Source organism: Drosophila sechellia, unplaced genomic scaffold (genome assembly GCF_004382195.2).
Source record: "Drosophila sechellia strain sech25 unplaced genomic scaffold, ASM438219v1 U_267, whole genome shotgun sequence".
NCBI classification, from domain to species: Eukaryota; Metazoa; Arthropoda; class Insecta; order Diptera; family Drosophilidae; genus Drosophila; species Drosophila sechellia.
Genome location: NW_022611209.1, coordinates 17501 through 37679, shown reverse-complemented (window position 1 = coordinate 37679; position 20179 = coordinate 17501). Strand labels below are relative to the sequence as shown.

The 20179-nt window shown below is 38.9% G+C and overlaps 3 non-coding genes and 1 pseudogene across 3 annotated transcripts in view; all 4 read right to left on the bottom strand.

Annotated features, from left to right (window-relative positions):
- LOC116802994 lies at positions 1 to 2840 on the bottom strand (annotated as a pseudogene; the record flags this gene model as incomplete).
- A 394-nt stretch (positions 2841 to 3234) lies between these two features.
- LOC116802995 lies at positions 3235 to 3413 on the bottom strand. Its single transcript, XR_004363299.1, has one exon. It is a non-coding gene; the product is annotated as a 5.8S ribosomal RNA (ribosomal RNA).
- Positions 3414 to 4100: 687 nt separating this feature from the next.
- Positions 4101 to 6096, bottom strand: LOC116802998. Its single transcript, XR_004363301.1, has one exon. It is a non-coding gene; the product is annotated as a small subunit ribosomal RNA (ribosomal RNA).
- A 13912-nt stretch (positions 6097 to 20008) lies between these two features.
- LOC116802992 overlaps positions 20009 to 20179 on the bottom strand; it is a 179-nt gene continuing 8 nt past the window's right edge. The window contains exon 1 of the ribosomal RNA XR_004363298.1: positions 20009 to 20179. This exon is cut by the window's right edge and continues 8 nt beyond it. This is a non-coding gene — a ribosomal RNA (5.8S ribosomal RNA).

The window sequence follows — 20179 nt, the reverse complement described above, 5'->3', positions numbered from 1 at the left end:
GGTCTAATATCTCCACTTATTCTACACCTCTTATGTCTCCTTACACTGCCAGATTAGAGTCAAGCTCAAAAGGGTCTTCTTTCCCCGCTAATTATTCCAAGCCCGTTCCCTTGGCTGTGGTTTCGCTAGATAGTAGATAGGGACAGTAGGAATCTCGTTAATCCATTCATGCGCGTCACTAATTAGATGACGAGGCATTTGGCTACCTTAAGAGAGTCATAGTTACTCCGCCGTTGACCCGCGCTTACTTGAATTTCTTCACTTTGACATTCAGAGCACTGGGCAGAAATCACATTGTGTCAACACCCGCTAGGGCCATCACAATGCTTTGTTTTAATTAGACAGTCGGATTCCCCAAGTCCGTGCCAGTTCTGAATTGATTGTTAATTGATAATCGTTATAATTGATAAGAACTAATTGGTTTAACCCAAATAGTATTCTTAAAAATTTTAGCAAGAAAGTTCCACAATTGGCTACGTAACTAAACTATCCGGGGAACAAGTAACTAACATAAATGCTAGAAACTCTATTTACCCAGAACGAGCACATAAACCATGTTATTGTTTCCCAATCAAGCCCGACTATCTCAATCTTCAGAGCCAATCCTTATCCCGAAGTTACGGATCTAATTTGCCGACTTCCCTTACCTACATTATTCTATCGACTAGAGACTCTTCACCTTGGAGACCAGCTGCGGATATTGGTACGGCCTGTTGAGAAGTTTGCGTGTCCCCACCATAAATTTTCAAGGTCCGAGGAGAAAATATCGACACAACAGTATATGTCATGCTCTTCTAGCCCATCTACCATATCTCTCTGCGAAAGACTTCCATGGTAGTACGGCTATAAAACAGAAAAGAAAACTCTTCCGATATCTCTCGACGGCTTCTTTATGGTCGTTCCTGTTGCCAGGATGAGCACGAGGCCCATATTTAATAACAAACGGATACTCAACAGGTTACGGAATTGGAACCGTATTCCCTTTCGTTCAAAATTATTCAAGTGTATTATATTCGCTTTTGTTTATATAGTTAGGCATTTTGTTTTAACTTGAAAATTTTCGGCTTTCGCCTTGGAACTTAGGACGACTAACTCGTGATCAACCACTGTTTCACACGAAACCCTTCTCCACTTCAGTCCTCCAAGGTCTCATTCGATTATTTGCTACTACCACCAAGATCTGTACCAATGGCAGCTCCATGCAGGCTTACGCCAAACACTTCTACGCATACCATTGTACCTTCCTACTCACTAAAGTTTCAAAATTTATATCACAAGTAATATAAATCATCTACTTTAGCGGTAATGTATAGGTATACAACTTAAGCGCCATCCATTTTAAGGGCTAGTTGCTTCGGCAGGTGAGTTGTTACACACTCCTTAGCGGATTTCGACTTCCATGATCACCGTCCTGCTGTTTTAAGCAACCAACGCCTTCATGGTATCTGCATGAGTTGTTAATTTGGGCACCGTAACATTACGTTTGGTTCATCCCACAGCGCCAGTTCTGCTTACCAAAAGTGGCCCACTGGGCACATTATATCATAACCTTGAACTTCATATCAAGAAAGTTAAGGTTCTTACCCATTTAAAGTTTGAGAATAGGTTAAGATCGGTTTCGACCCTAAGGCTCTAATCATTTCGCTTTACCAGATAAGATTATTTTATATAATATTAAAATGCACCAGCTATCCTGAGGGAAACTTCGGAAGGAACCAGCTTACTAGATGGTTCGATTGGTCTTTCGCCCCTATACTCAATTCTGACAATCGATTTGCACGTCAGAACTGTTTCGGTCTTCCATCAGGGTTTCCCTGACTTCAACCTGATCAAGTATAGTTCACCATCTTTCGGGTCACAGCATATATGCTCAAGGTACGTTCCAGTTAGAGGCATAAATAATATAAATATACATTATACATAACTATATAGAACGCCCGGGATTGTGTTAATTAGCTATAAATAGCTAAAAAAACTAATCCCATTATTAGTCAAGTTAATTACGCTATTAGGTTTACATCCCAATAACTTGCACATATGTTAGACTCCTTGGTCCGTGTTTCAAGACGGGTCCCGAAGGTATCCTGAATCTTTCGCATTGTTAATCATACAAGAGCATATAATAAAAACAAAAATCATGATAATTATGCCATTATTAATTCCGAAAATTAACGCTCTGTATAATATAAATCTATCAGCACTTTATCAAATTAATAACATTTATTCTGTGTTAAATGCAAGCAATTTAATTGGAATAAACTATAGTTATATTTATATAAATTTGGGATATGCTAATAGATTACAATGTCCTTATATGGAAAAAATGCACATTATTCTTAATAATATTATTTAATATTACAATTTTAATGATGAATTTTCCATAACGGATATTCAGGTTCATCGGGCTTAACCTCTAAGCAGTTTCACGTACTGTTTAACTCTCTATTCAGAGTTCTTTTCAACTTTCCCTCACGGTACTTGTTTACTATCGGTCTCATGGTTATATTTAGTTTTAGATGGAGTTTACCACCCACTTAGTGCTGCACTATCAAGCAACACGACTCTTTGGAAACATCATCTAGCAATCATTAACGTTATACGGGCCTGGCACCCTCTATGGGTAAATGGCCTCATTTAAGAAGGACTTAAATCATTAATTTCTCATACTAGAATATTGACGCTCCATACACTGCATCTCACATTTGCCATATAGACAAAGTGACTTAGTGCTGAACTGTTTTCTTTTCGCTCGCCGCTACTAAGAAAATCCTTGTTAGTTTCTTTTCCTCCCCTAATTAATATGCTTAAATTCAGGGGGTAGTCCATATGAGTTGAGGTTGTATATATAACTATATTTTGCCATAAATTCTTTATATATAAATGATAAAACAATCAATTAAATTCGTTATAAATAGTTCCAATAGTTCTTGTAAGCAAAGTCATTTTTATCCATTTAACGAACCAACGAAGAATAATAACAAAACCAAGATTTTTCTTTTTCCGAATCATTAATAAGAGACAATTCTAGATGAAAAATATTTCAATTTTTTATGCTAGACATTTCTCAGTATTATTTGATTGAAAAAGAAAATATTTCTCTTCGTTTTTCACATTCAAATGTGAGATAATGTTTTTCATTTCTTTTTTAATATTATGAATAAAATCATTATTTAATCCAATAATATACCATATGCTTATAAAAAATTTATAAACAACTTAATTAGCATAGTCTTACAACCCTCAACCATATGTAGTCCAAGCAGCACTATAAAATTAATTAAAGTACATAACAGCATGGACTGCGATATGCGTTCAAAATGTCGATGTTCATGTGTCCTGCAGTTCACACGATGACGCACAGTTTGCTGCGTTCTTCATCGACCCATGAGCCGAGTGATCCACCGCTTAGAGTTTTATAATTCAATTTTATATAATGTCAATATTGTTTTTATTGAAAGAAATTAAAAATACACCATTTTACTGGCATATATCAATTCCTTCAATAAATTTATTTTTATACCTAAAATAAATGTTGCGAAATGTCTTAGTTTCATATAAGCATTATGTATCATAATAATCTGGTTATGGTTTGCTATTTTGGGTGACACATACTGCAAAATTTATATAAAACATTAACCTGATGGATGACAGGTACAAACATTGTATATTTTAGGTTGTTGCATTAGCCAACGTATGCTCATAACATAGATGAACAATACATATTCGCAACGCGTGTATATTATGGTCCATATACACACACACTTATTTTGATTACCACACATTCAAAATTATTTTTATTTTAATTCGACTTCTACTTTCGAATTTAGTTTAGTTTCTTCGATTTCCATTTTCGAGAATTTGTTTTTATAGGAAACGCCGTTGTTGTAGTAAGTACTGCCACAAATACGCACAGCAACATTAATAATGTTAAAGTCTTTTTATGAGGTTGCCAAGCCCCACATATAAAATAAAAGCCATCTTCATTTTATTTTGACTTTAACTTTTGATTCCGTGGAATCATTTTGTAATATTTTTATTTTGGTAAATTGTATTTATTTGTATTATAACAAATATTTATTAACGATAAGGATATTATACAATAATGATCCTTCCGCAGGTTCACCTACGGAAACCTTGTTACGACTTTTACTTCCTCTAAATAATCAAGTTCGGTCAACTTTTGCGAAACAACCGTAACACGCAAGGCGTCACAGTGATCACGTCCGGAGACCTCACTAAATAATTCAATCGGTAGTAGCGACGGGCGGTGTGTACAAAGGGCAGGGACGTAATCAATGCGAGTTAATGACTCACACTTACTGGGAATTCCAAGTTCATGTGAACAGTTTCAGTTCACAATCCCAAGCATGAAAGTGGTTCAGCGGTTTACCCGGACCTCTCGGTCTAGGAAATACACGTTGATACTTTCATTGTAGCGCGCGTGCAGCCCAGGACATCTAAGGGCATCACAGACCTGTTATTGCTCAATCTCATTATTGCTAGACGCAATTTGTCCATTTAAGAAGCTAGTGTCCTTATAATGGGACAAACCAACAGGTACGGCTCCACTTACATAAACACATTCAAACACAATAAACATTTTACTGCCACCATGAATGAAGGCTAACATAAGCTTCAGCACCATAATCCTGAAGATATCTATTTAATATATTTGAGTCTCGTTCGTTATCGGAATTAACCAGACAAATCACTCCACGAACTAAGAACGGCCATGCACCACCACCCATAGATTCGAGAAAGAGCTATCAATCTGTCTTACACACTTATGTTCGGACCTGGTAAGTTTTCCCGTGTTGAGTCAAATTAAGCCGCAGGCTCCACTCCTGGTGGTGCCCTTCCGTCAATTCCTTTAAGTTTCAGCTTTGCAACCATACTTCCCCCGGAGCCCAAAAGCTTTGGTTTCCCGGGAAGCGACTGAGAGAGCCATAAAAGTAGCTACACCCAATTGCTAGCTGGCATCGTTTATGGTTAGAACTAGGGCGGTATCTGATCGCCTTCGAACCTCTAACTTTCGTTCTTGATTAATGAAAACATCTTTGGCAAATGCTTTCGCTTAAGTTAGTCTTACGACGGTCCAAGAATTTCACCTCTCGCGTCGTAATACTAATGCCCCCAAACTGCTTCTATTAATCATTACCTCTTGATCTGAAAACCAATGAAAGCAGAACAGAGGTCTTATTTCATTATCCCATGCACAGAATATTCAGGCATTTGAAGCCTGCTTTAAGCACTCTAATTTGTTCAAAGTAATAGTACCGGCCCACAATAACACTCGTTTAAGAGCACTAGTGCAGGTTTTTAAATAGGAGGAACATATGAAAAAATACAAGTATTTAATCACATATAAGAACTCCACCGGTAATACGCTTACATACATAAAGGTATAGTACTAACCACAATTGTAAGTTGTACTACCCGTATGAAGCACAAGTTCAACTACGAACGTTTTAACCGCAACAACTTTAATATACGCTATTGGAGCTGGAATTACCGCGGCTGCTGGCACCAGACTTGCCCTCCAATTGGTCCTTGTTAAAGGATTTAAAGTGTACTCATTCCAATTACAGGGCCTCGGATATGAGTCCTGTATTGTTATTTTTCGTCACTACCTCCCCGAGCTGGGAGTGGGTAATTTACGCGCCTGCTGCCTTCCTTAGATGTGGTAGCCGTTTCTCAGGCTCCCTCTCCGGAATCGAACCCTGATTCCCCGTTACCCGTTGCAACCATGGTAGTCCTAGATACTACCATCAAAAGTTGATAGGGCAGACATTTGAAAGATCTGTCGTCGGTACAAGACCATACGATCTGCATGTTATCTAGAGTTCAACCAATATAACGATCTTGCGATCGCTTGGTTTTAGCCTAATAAAAGCACATGTCCCATAAGGTTCATGTTTTAATTGCATGTATTAGCTCTAGAATTACCACAGTTATCCAAGTAACTGTTAACGATCTAAGGAACCATAACTGATATAATGAGCCTTTTGCGGTTTCACTTTTAATTCGTGTGTACTTAGACATGCATGGCTTAATCTTTGAGACAAGCATATAACTACTGGCAGGATCAACCAGAATAATGTTTTTCCTTCATATTCCATTCATATTTTTTGAATCGAAATAAGCAATATAATAGATATATAGATTTTTCACTTTATATAATTCCATGATTTTTATTATATTGAATAAAATTCAATATTTCGCCTTTGGGTAAAATTTTAAATATATAAATATAAGTAAAAAATCTATTCGATTACGGCCATTTTTATATAGCATTCGTAATCCATATTTTCATTTTTAATTTATACTTGTTTTACCAATATAACAAGAATTTCATATAATTATTGTAATATATATGTTTCTATAATTTTATCTTTTTATATATACATATTTCATTATAAAATATCATTTTATTTCCAACATACATAATTATTGTATCCACACATGTACAATTTTTGTTTAACCAATATAAATATTAAGTTAAATCATTTGCATTTTGAAGATAAATTTAAAATTTATCTCTTTTCATATATCTCTCTGGTAATATATAACATAAAACCAAGCGCATATGATAATATTTCCACATTTAATATATAATTTTATATTTCTTTCATAAGAATCCATATTTGTATTATACCGTAACGATATAATAATCCAACTATACGGCAGGTAATAAATTAATATTTGCCTGCCTCCAAAAATTAACGATAATATATGGAAACGATTTGTTATTCTATATATAATAGAAACTTGACTTTTGTTTCAACGATATTATCTAAAAAGCGTATATTCCTATTATCCGCGGAGCCAAGTCCCGTGTTCTATAGAACTGAGAAACAAATTTGTACGGATAATAATATACTTTATTTTATGTAACCAATATAAACATAATCCGAAATAAATATTTCGAATAATGCGGGAGGTCGGCAACCACTGCCTACCTATAGTAGTTTTTGAACCCGCTGTCCTCAAAGCGGGTATTTTCAATTCCGTTTGCCACCCAACATACGGTCTATTCTCTTATATATTAAGAGATTATAGGAACATTTCATTTTTTTTCCATTATTCATATATAATATGATTATTTTTTTTTTTATACATATAATAAATATTAATTTTTATATGTTTATTATTTAATTTACTCATATAATTGCCAAATTCATATGAATACATAAGTTTTGAACAATATGAGAGGTCGGCAACCACTGCCTACCTATAGTAGTTTTTGAACCCTCTGTCGTAATTCCGGTCGTTTACACTACTATACCCTCTCACTATAATGGCTTTTCTCTATAATACTAAGAGAATATGGGAATATCTCAGCATTTTTTCCCATATACATATAATAATTAACCATTTTCATATGTATATTATTTAATTTAATCATATAATTGCCAAAATCATATGAATACATAAGTTTTGAACAATATGAGAGGTCGGCAACCACTGCCTACCTATAGTAGTTTTTGAACCCTCTGTCGTAATTCCGGTCGTTTACACTACTATACCCTCTCACTATAATGGATTTTCTCTATAATACTAAGAGAATGTGGGAATATTTCAGCATTTTTTCCCTTATACATATAATAATTAATCATTTTCATATGTATATTATTTAATTTACTCATACAATTGCCAAAATCATATGAATACATAAGTTTTGAACAATATGAGAGGTCGGCAACCACTGCCTACCTATAGTAGTTTTTGAACCCTCTGTCGTAATTCCGGTCGTTTACACTACTATACCCTCTCACTTAAATGGCTTTTCTCTATAATACTAAGAGAATGTGGGAATATTTCAGCATTTTTTCCCTTATACATATAATAATTAATCATTTTCATATGTATATTATTTAATTTACTCATACAATTGCCAAAATCATATGAATACATAAGTTTTGAACAATATGAGAGGTCGGCAACCACTGCCTACCTATAGTAGTTTTTGAACCCTCTGTCGTAATTCCGGTCGTTTACACTACTATACCCTCTCACTTAAATGGCTTTTCTCTATAATACTAAGAGAATATGGGAATATCTCAGCATTTTTTCCCATATACATATAATAATTAACCATTTTCATATGTATATTATTTAATTTAATCATATAATTGCCAAAATCATATGAATACATAAGTTTTGAACAATATGAGAGGTCGGCAACCACTGCCTACCTATAGTAGTTTTTGAACCCTCTGTCGTAATTCCGGTCGTTTACACTACTATACCCTCTCACTATAATGGATTTTCTCTATAATACTAAGAGAATGTGGGAATATTTCAGCATTTTTTCCCTTATACATATAATAATTAATCATTTTCATATGTATATTATTTAATTTACTCATACAATTGCCAAAATCATATGAATACATAAGTTTTGAACAATATGAGAGGTCGGCAACCACTGCCTACCTATAGTAGTTTTTGAACCCTCTGTCGTAATTCCGGTGGTTTACACTACTATACCCTCTCACTTAAATGGCTTTTCTCTATAATACTAAGAGAATATGGGAATATCTCTGCATTTTTTCCCATATACATATAATAATTAATCATTTTCGTATGTATATTATTTAATTTACTCATACAATTGCCAAAATCATATGAATACATAAGTTTTGAACAATATGAGAGGTCGGCAACCACTGCCTACCTATAGTAGTTTTTGAACCCTCTGTCGTAATTCCGGTCGTTTACACTACTATACCCTCTCACTTAAATGGCTTTTCTCTATAATACTAAGAGAATATGGGAATATCTCTGCATTTTTTCCCATATACATATAATAATTAACCATTTTCATATGTATATTATTTAATTTAATCATATAATTGCCAAAATCATATGAATACATAAGTTTTGAACAATATGAGAGGTCGGCAACCACTGCCTACCTATAGTAGTTTTTGAACCCTCTGTCGTAATTCCGGTCGTTTACACTACTATACCCTCTCACTATAATGGATTTTCTCTATAATACTAAGAGAATGTGGGAATATTTCAGCATTTTTTCCCTTATACATATAATAATTAATCATTTTCATATGTATATTATTTAATTTACTCATACAATTGCCAAAATCATATGAATACATAAGTTTTGAACAATATGAGAGGTCGGCAACCACTGCCTACCTATAGTAGTTTTTGAACCCTCTGTCGTAATTCCGGTCGTTTACACTACTATACCCTCTCACTTAAATGGCTTTTCTCTATAATACTAAGAGAATATGGGAATATCTTAGCATTTTTTCCCATATACATATAATAATTAACCATTTTCATATGTATATTTTTTAATTTACTCATATAATTGCCAAAATCATATAAATACATAAGTTTGAACAATATCAGAGGTCGGCAACGGTCTTTCCTCTATAATACTAAGATAATATGGGAATATTTCATCATTTTTTCCCTTATACATATAATAATTAATCATTTTCATATGTATATTATTTAATTTACTCGTATAATTGTCAAAATCCTATGAACACATAAGAGAATACAATATGAGAGGTCGGCGCAACCATAATATAGTAGTTGATGACGAGGTGTTTGGCAACTTGACACAATCCATTAAAGTCTTTATATTAATTATATGAAAGGGACAATATCATATGCGTCACTAAATTGATGACGAGGTGTTTGGCAACTTGATACAATTCTTTAAAGTCTTTATATCAAAAATTATATGATAGGGACAATATCATATGCGTCACTAAATTGATGACGAGGTGTTTGGCAACTTGACACAATTCATTAGAGTCTGTATATTAATTATATGATAGGGACAATATCATATGCGTCACTAAATTGATGACGAGGTGTTTGGCAACTTGATACAATTCTTTAAAGTCTTTATATCAAAAATTATATAATAAGGACAATATCATATGCGTCACTAAATTGATGACGAGGTGTTTGGCAACTTGACACAATCCATTAAAGTCTTTATATTAATTATATGATAGGGACAATATCATATGCGTCACTAAATTGATGACGAGGTGTTTGGCAACTTGATACAATTCTTTAAAGTCTATATATCAAAAATTATATGATAGGGACAATATCATATGCGTCACTAAATTGATGACGAGGTGTTTGGCAACTTGACACAATTCATTAAAGTCTGTATATTAATTATATGATAGGGACAATATCATATGCGTCACTAAATTGATGACGAGGTGTTTGGCAACTTGATACAATTCTTTAAAGTCTTTATATCAAAAATTATATGATAAGGACAATATCATATGCGTCACTAAATTGATGACGAGGTGTTTGGCAACTTGACACAATCCATTAAAGTCTTTATATTAATTATATGATAGGGACAATATCATATGCGTCACTAAATTGATGACGAGGTGTTTGGCAACTTGATACAATTCTTTAAAGTCTTTATATCAAAAATTATATGATAAGGACAATATCATATGCGTCACTAAATTGATGACGAGGTGTTTGGCAACTTGACACAATTCATTAAAGTCTTTATATTAATTATATGATAGGGACAATATCATATGCGTCACTAAATTGATGACGAGGTGTTTGGCAACTTGACACAATCCATTAAAGTCTTTATATTAATTATATGATAGGGACAATATCATATGCGTCACTAAATTGATCAGTCGCGATCGAACACTCGACGAGTGCAGACGTGCCTGCGGATCGACAGCAAATTGTTAGCAAATTGTTAGCAAATTGTTCACAGTTGTAAGTCCCGTTACTTGTGCCCAGCCACTTCGCGTCGCGTGATCTTGTCGCGCGTTTTGATTGGCCCAGCCAACGTACCTAACGGTAGTTCGCACTAACACCATCGCACACCCGAGTGTGCGTGTTATCAGCGCAAAAAACCCAGTGCTCGAAGCAGCGGTATAATTGCAAAGCAGCAGCCACGTGCTGCCTGGCTCACCGGCTTACGGTGCCCAGCTTCCCCCCCCCCCCCCCCCCTCCTCACTCCTTATCAACTTTGGAGAAGATGGACTGGCAGGCCCCCCCGCGCACCCACAAGCTTGGAACAACACCACGCAAAAAGGCTCTGAGAACACGCAAGAGCAGCTCCAGCAGCGAGGGAAGCACCTCGCATACAGAGCCGGGCGAGATAAAGCGAAAACCGGCAAAGAAAGCACAGGGAGAGGAGCTGGAAGATAAGCCAAGCACTAGCGCAGCTCTGCGCAAGAAGCTCGCCAACAACGCCTTCGCTTTACTCTCGACCGAAGAAGACGAGTACGACCAAGAGAGCTCTGATGACGAACCCGGACCTAAAGACGATTCCAAGCCCAAGACCCCCGAGAAACCAAAGCCCACCCCGAAGACCATCAAGCCACCTCCGATTTTTATCCCCGATGTGACCAACATCTCGGCACTCGTCAAGATGATCACGACTCTTGTAGGCCCGAAGAACAATTTTACCTACAAGACCGTGAATGGCAACAACGTACGTGTCATGATGCCGGACAAAGAGTCCTATACAGCTCTGCGTCTCCAACTTGTGGCCCAAAACAAGAGGCATCGGACTTTCCAGCCGAAAGATGAACGTGCATACAAGGTTGTCATCAAAGGACTCCACCACTCCACCGATCGTGAGGAAATCATTGAAGACCTTCGCAGACAAGGGCACGCTGTTAGAGATCTGCACAATCCCATTGGCAGAAGAACTAAAGAACCGCTGGGAATATTCTTCGCCAACCTGGAGCCTTCCAGCAACAACAAAGACGTCTACCAAGTCAAGCGGATCTGCAGGTCGGTAGTAACCATTGAACCGCCGCAGAAGTTCAACGACGTGCCTCAATGCTTCAGGTGCCAAGGATTCGGTCATACACAGCGTTACTGCTTCCTGGAATACCGATGTGTAAAGTGTGGAGGCCCTCACGAATCGAGGGCATGTGAGAAGAGGGAGGACGACAAAGCGTGCTGCTTCCACTGCCAGGCGGACCATCCTGCGTCTTTCAAGGGATGCCCTGCATACAAAAGGGCCAAAGCACTCGCTGCTCCGAAAACAAGGCCCGTCGCTAATGCTAACAAGGCGCCGCCCGTGGCATCACCAAACGTCACCTCTGGCAGGAGCTACCGAGACGCCCTCAACGGAGTGCACGCAGCACCGCAGAATCCCACAACCCCAGTCCAAACCCAAACAGAAACCCCACACTCCGGTCAGATAGAAGCGATGTTCGCTCGCATGGAAGGAATGATGGAAAGGATGATGGAGCGCATGTTCACCCAGATGACACAGCTGGTGGCCACCATTCTCAACAGCAAGTCATGCAACTAAAGCTCCACCTAGTCGTCTGGAATGCGAACGGCCTGCAGAACAGCAAGGCCATAGTCGAGCACCATCTGAAGACCCACCAGATCGATATCCTACTCGTAGCCGAAACCCACTTCTCCCCCAGATCCCACTTTAATATCAGCGGATATGACCTCATCCATGCAGACCATCCTTCTGGCAGAGCACGCGGTGGAGCAGCCATCCTCATCAGGAGCGGTATTCAATACCTAGAGCTGCCCGCGTTTCAGCAAGACTGGGCACAATGTCCTGTCATCAGGATTGTCAGCCCGCAAGGAGATTTAGACATTGGAGCGGTCTACTTTCCCCCCAGATACCGCATAACAGCATCTCACCTCAGTGAGTTCTTCGAGCATTTTGGGCCCCGCTTCATAGCAGCTGGAGATTATAACGCCAAACATTCTTGGTGGGGATCGCGCGCCAACAACCCCAAAGGGAAAACTCTGTTTGGGTACCTGCAACGCCACCGACTGGACTGCCACTCCACTGGCGAGCCCACTCACTGGCCAACGAATCCCCTCAAGACTCCAGACCTACTGGACTTTGCTGTGTCGAAAGGCATAGGGCATGCGAAGATCAGCTGCACAACAAATGCTGATCTCCTGTCAGACCACTGTGCAATAAACGTGCTAATCAACACGCCAGTCCTCAGGAAAACCCCGCTCAGAAGGCTCACTGGAAAATATACCGACGCCGCCAAGTTCGCGTCCTGGATGCTCTCCACCGTCAATCCGAACCCCATCCTCAACACACCCAGGAACATTGATGAAGCTATCGGGAATCTCACCAGGCAGATGCAAAACGCTGCGGAATTCGCAAGCCCACCGCCACCAAAGACTGCGAGAACACCTAGCAGGGACCTCCACCTCTGGTCCCCGGAAATTGCGGCACTCGTGACTGAGAAGAGGCGTCTCAGGAGAGTTTGGTTCTTGACGCGCAATCCAAGAGACAAAACAGCGCTCAATCACGCCACAAAGGAGTTGAAGGACAAGATCTCCAGCCTACGCCAGGACTCCTTCCTCAGATTCCTCGAGGAACTCTCTCCCGGGGACCCAGACCACAATCTGTGGAACGTCACCCGCCACATTAAACGACCAGCCAAAAAGGTTTCCGCAGTGCGCAAAGCAGATGGATCCTGGTGCCTTTCGGATGCTGAAAGAGCAGAAGCTTTCGCCGAACACCTTTACAACGCCTTCTCTCCGTTCGACTGCTGCACTGCCGAAGAACATGCTGAAACAGCCCGGTTTCTCAATAGCCCAAGCTCTCCCGGTCCCCCGTTGGAACCAGTCGACCCTGAGGAAGTTGCGCAGGAGATTGCTCTACTGAAGAACAACAAATCTCCAGGCCTGGATCGTATAGATGCGGCGGCCCTAAAAATGCTCCCATCCCGCTGCACACAAATGCTGGCCAGCATTTACAACAGCTGCTTCCGGCTAGGGTACTTCCCGGAAGAGTGGAAAAGAGCAGAGGTTATTGTCCTCCTCAAGCCTGGTAAGCCTGAAGCCAATCTCGCCTCCTATCGTCCGATTAGTTTGCTGGCAATCCTCTCCAAAATACTCGAAAGAGTATTTTTGCGCAGAGTATTGCCAGTACTGGATGAGGCTGGTTTGATCCCCGATCACCAGTTTGGCTTCAGGCGCTCCCACGGAACACCAGAGCAATGCCACCGGCTAGTCGAACGGATCCTCGAGGCATTCGAGCAAAAGAAATACTGCTGCGCTGTAATGCTCGACGTGAAGCAGGCATTCGACAGAGTTTGGCATCCTGGACTCCTCCATAAACTCAAATCCTACCTCCCAAGCCCCCATTTTACCCTCCTCAAATCCTACACTGAGGGAAGAGCATTCCAAGTCAGATGCGGAAGTGCAATAAGCCTACCCAGACTGATCAGAGCTGGAGTTCCGCAAGGCAGTGTGCTCGGACCAATACTGTACACCCTTTACACCGCAGACCTTCCCATAATCCCCTCCAGGAACCTAACTATAGCGACTTATGCAGATGACACGGCTTTCCTCGCCTCCTCATCCGACCCACGAGAAGCCTCCGAAACAATCCAAAGGCAAATGGACGCGCTACATCCCTGGCTCAGCAGGTGGAACATCGTAGTGAACGCGGAAAAATCTACCCAAACAACATTTGCACTAAGGAGAGGAGACTGCCCACCGGTCACGCTAAACGGAGTCATCATTCCCAACGCACCCGCACCCAAGTACCTAGGACTTACCCTGGACCGCAGGCTCACTTGGCGTCCCCACATCGTCAGCAAACGCATACAGGCCGATGCGCGTCTGAGGCAGATGCATTGGCTTATTGGGAGAGGGTCCAAGCTAAGGCAGAACCACAAAATCCTGGTGTACAAGGCAATTCTCAAGCCCATCTGGACCTACGGGATACAGCTATGGGGCACGGCAAGCCACACGAATCGCCTGCGTATACAGCGGTTCCAGAATAGGTGCTTGAGAATTGCCTGTAATGCGCATCCCTACCACGAGAATGTCGCCATACATAGGGAACTTGGAATCCCACAAGTCGCTGATGAAATCTCCAGGCTCAGCGAGAGATACCTGAAAAGGCTCGAAAACCACCCTAACCACCTCGCCACCAACCTGTTAGACAATAGCCAAACAAGCAGACGTCTCATGAGGAGACACCCTCTCGATCTTCCACAACAATAGACAACACATATAAAACCCGCCACAAATACATGTACAATAGTATCCCTTAAGCTAATGTTCCCCCGCAAAACCATTTAATTATTGTCCACTAGGACAGATTTTAAATAAATAAACGCACGCTAAAGAAAAAAAAAAAAAAAAAAAACTAAATTGATGACGAGGTGTTTGGCAACTTGATTCAATTCTTTAAAGTCTTTATATCAAAAATTATATGATAAGGACAATATCATATGCGTCACTAAATTGATGACGAGGTGTTTGGCAACTTGACACAATTCATTAAAGTCTGTATATTAATTATATGATAGGGACAATATCATATGCGTCACTAAATTGATGACGAGGTGTTTGGCAACTTGATACAATTCTTTAAAGTCTTTATATCAAAAATTATATGATAGGGACAATATCATATGCGTCACTAAATTGATGACGAGGTGTTTGGCAACTTGACACAATTCATTAAAGTCTTTATATTAATTATATGATAGGGACAATATCATATGCGTCACTAAATTGATGACGAGGTGTTTGGCAACTTGACACAATCCATTAAAGTCTTTATATTAATTATATGATAGGGACAATATCATATGCGTCACTAAATTGATGACGAGGTGTTTGGCTACAGGAAAAAATCATTTATTTATCGAATCATCAAGCAAAGGATAAGCTTCAGTGGATCGCAGTATGGCAGCTGCTCAACCACTTACAACACCTTGCCTGTTACAAAAGTCGTTTACAATTGATTCTAGGCTTTGTCATTGTATTAAATAATGCTTTTATATGTAACTAGCGCGGCATCAGGTGATCGAAGATCCTCCTAATTTACTATGTTACAAATTACATTGGCATCACATCCATTGTCGTTTATAAAATAAATTATAAACTTTAAATGGTTTAGAAGCCATACAATGCAAATTGCCCCTTATTTATCATTGCAGTCCAGCACGGATACGACCTTAGAGGCGTTCAGGCATAATCCAACGGACGTAGCGTCATACCACTGTTCGCTCGAACAAGTATTGTGCCATTGGTCCGTACCTGCGGTTCCTCTCGTACTACGCAGGAATGCTGTCGCAACAACGTTTTGTCATTAGTAGGGTAAAACTAACCTGTCTCACGACGGTCTAAACCCAGCTCACGTTCCCTTGCATGGGTGAACAATCCAACGCTTGGTGAATTTTGCTTCACAATGATAGGAAGAGCCGACATCGAAGGATCAAAAAGCGACGTCGCTATGAACGCTTGGCCGCCACAAGCCAGTTATCCCTATGGTAACTTTTCTGACACCTCTTGTTAAAAACTCTTTAAACCAAAAGGATCGATAGGCCGAGCTTTTGCTGTCCCTGTGTGTACTGAACACCGAGATCAAGTCAGCATTTGCCCTTTTGCTCTATGTGTGGTTTCTGTCCGCACTGAGCTGGCCTTGGGACACCTCCGTTATTATTTGAGAGATGTACCGCCCCAGTCAAACTCCCTACCTGGCAATGTCCTTGAATTGGATCATACCTGAGTAATTGGAGTTATACCAAATTTTCAAATCAAAAATACATAAATGCATCGTTTTATTAAAGAATTTGTTTGCGATTATATAACAAACTCGTGATACTTTGATCAAGAAGCTTGCATCAAAACCCAATACCATAAGATATAATAAATATATCCGTATAATGGCTAGGAAATGATACACGTTCCATTTAATCAAGTAAGTAAGGAAACAATAAGAGTAGTGGTATTTCATTGACGATACCAAACCGAGGTCTAATATCTCCCACTTATTCTACACCTCTTATGTCTCCTTACACTGCCAGATTAGAGTCAAGCTCAAAAGGGTCTTCTTTCCCCGCTAATTATTCCAAGCCCGTTCCCTTGGCTGTGGTTTCGCTAGATAGTAGATAGGGACAGTAGGAATCTCGTTAATCCATTCATGCGCGTCACTAATTAGATGACGAGGCATTTGGCTACCTTAAGAGAGTCATAGTTACTCCCGCCGTTGACCCGCGCTTACTTGAATTTCTTCACTTTGACATTCAGAGCACTGGGCAGAAATCACATTGTGTCAACACCCGCTAGGGCCATCACAATGCTTTGTTTTAATTAGACAGTCGGATTCCCCAAGTCCGTGCCAGTTCTGAATTGATTGTTAATTGATAATCGTTATAATTGATAAGAACTAATTGGTTTAACCCAAATAGTATTCTTAAAAATTTTAGCAAGAAAGTTCCACAATTGGCTACGTAACTAAACTATCCGGGGAACAAGTAACTAACATAAATGCTAGAAACTCTATTTACCCAGAACGAGCACATAAACCATGTTATTGTTTCCCAATCAAGCCCGACTATCTCAATCTTCAGAGCCAATCCTTATCCCGAAGTTACGGATCTAATTTGCCGACTTCCCTTACCTACATTATTCTATCGACTAGAGACTCTTCACCTTGGAGACCAGCTGCGGATATTGGTACGGCCTGTTGAGAAGTTTGCGTGTCCCCACCATAAATTTTCAAGGTCCGAGGAGAAAATATCGACACAACAGTATATGTCATGCTCTTCTAGCCCATCTACCATATCTCTCTGCGAAAGACTTCCATGGTAGTACGGCTATAAAACAGAAAAGAAAACTCTTCCGATATCTCTCGACGGCTTCTTTATGGTCGTTCCTGTTGCCAGGATGAGCACGAGGCCCATATTTAATAACAAACGGATACTCAACAGGTTACGGAATTGGAACCGTATTCCCTTTCGTTCAAAATTATTCAAGTGTATTATATTCGCTTTGTTTATATAGTTAGGCATTTTTGTTTTACTTGAAAATTTTCGGCTTTCGCCTTGAACTTAGGACCGACTAACTCGTGATCAACCACTGTTCACACGAAACCCTTCTCCACTTCAGTCCTCCAAGGTCTCATTCGATTATTTGCTACTACCACCAAGATCTGTACCAATGGCAGCTCCATGCAGGCTTACGCCAAACACTTCTACGCATACCATTGTACCTTCCTACTCACTAAAGTTTCAAAATTTATATCACAAGTAATATAAATCATCTACTTTAGCGGTAATGTATAGGTATACAACTTAAGCGCCATCCATTTTAAGGGCTAGTTGCTTCGGCAGGTGAGTTGTTACACACTCCTTAGCGGATTTCGACTTCCATGATCACCGTCCTGCTGTTTTAAGCAACCAACGCCTTTCATGGTATCTGCATGAGTTGTTAATTTGGGCACCGTAACATTACGTTTGGTTCATCCCACAGCGCCAGTTCTGCTTACCAAAAGTGGCCCACTGGGCACATTATATCATAACCTTGAACTTCATATCAAGAAAGTTAAGGTTCTTACCCATTTAAAGTTTGAGAATAGGTTAAGATCGTTTCGACCCTAAGGCCTCTAATCATTCGCTTTACCAGATAAGATTATTTTATATAATATTAAAATGCACCAGCTATCCTGAGGGAAACTTCGGAAGGAACCAGCTACTAGATGGTTCGATTGGTCTTTCGCCCCTATACTCAATTCTGACAATCGATTTGCACGTCAGAACTGTTTCGGTCTTCCATCAGGGTTTCCCCTGACTTCAACCTGATCAAGTATAGTTCACCATCTTTCGGGTCACAGCATATATGCTCAAGGTACGTTCCAGTTAGAGGCATAAATAATATAAATATACATTATACATAACTATATAGAACGCCCCGGGATTGTGTTAATTAGCTATAAATAGCTAAAAAACTAATCCCATTATTAGTCAAGTTAATTACGCTATTAGGTTTACATCCCAATAACTTGCACATATGTTAGACTCCTTGGTCCGTGTTTCAAGACGGGTCCCGAAGGTATCCTGAATCTTTCGCATTGTTAATCATACAAGAGCATATAATAAACACAAAAATCAATGATAATTATGCCATTATATAATTCCGAAAAATTAACGCTCTGTAATAATATAAATCTATCAGCACTTTATCAAATTAATAACATTTATTCTGTGTTAAAATGCAAGCAATTTAATTGGAATAAACTATAAGTTATATTTTATGATAAATTTGGGATATGCTAATAGATTACAATGTCCTTATATGGAAAAAATGCACATTATTCTTAATAATATTATTTAAATATTACAATTTTAATGATGAATTTTCCATAACGGATATTCAGGTTCATCGGGCTTAACCTCTAAGCAGTTTCACGTACTGTTTAACTCTCTATTCAGAGTTCTTTTCAACTTTCCCTCACGGTACTTGTTTACTATCGGTCTCATGGTTATATTTAGTTTTAGATGGAGTTTACCACCCACTTAGTGCTGCACTATCAAGCAACACGACTCTTTGGAAACATCATCTAGCAATCATTAACGTTATACGGGCCTGGCACCCTCTATGGGTAAATGGCCTCATTTAAGAAGGACTTAAATCATTAATTTCTCATACTAGAATATTGACGCTCCATACACTGCATCTCACATTTGCCATATAGACAAAGTGACTTAGTGCTGAACTGTTTTCTTTTCGCTCGCCGCTACTAAGAAAATCCTTGTTAGTTTCTTTTCCTCCCCTAATTAATATGCTTAAATTCAGGGGGTAGTCCCATATGAGTTGAGGTTGTATATATAACTATATTTTGCCATAAATTCTTTATATATAAATGATAAAACAATCAATTAAATTCGTTATAAATAGTTCCAATAGTTCTTGTAAGCAAAGTCATTTTTATCCATTTAACGAACCAACGAAGAATAATAACAAAACCAAGATTTTTCTTTTTCCGAATCATTAATAAGAGACAATTCTAGATGAAAAATATTTCAATTTTTTATGCTAGACATTTCTCAGTATTATTTGATTGAAAAAGAAAATATTTCTCTTCGTTTTTCACATTCAAATGTGAGATAATGTTTTTCATTTCTTTTTTAATATTATGAATAAAATCATTATTTAATCCAATAATATACCATATGCTTATAAAAAATTTATAAACAACTTAATTAGCATAGTCTTACAACCCTCAACCATATGTAGTCCAAGCAGCACTATAAAATTAATTAAAGTACATAACAGCATGGACTGCGATATGCGTTCAAAATGTCGATGTTCATGTGTCCTGCAGTTCACACGATGACGCACAGTTTGCTGCGTTCTTCATCGACCCATGAGCCGAGTGATCCACCGC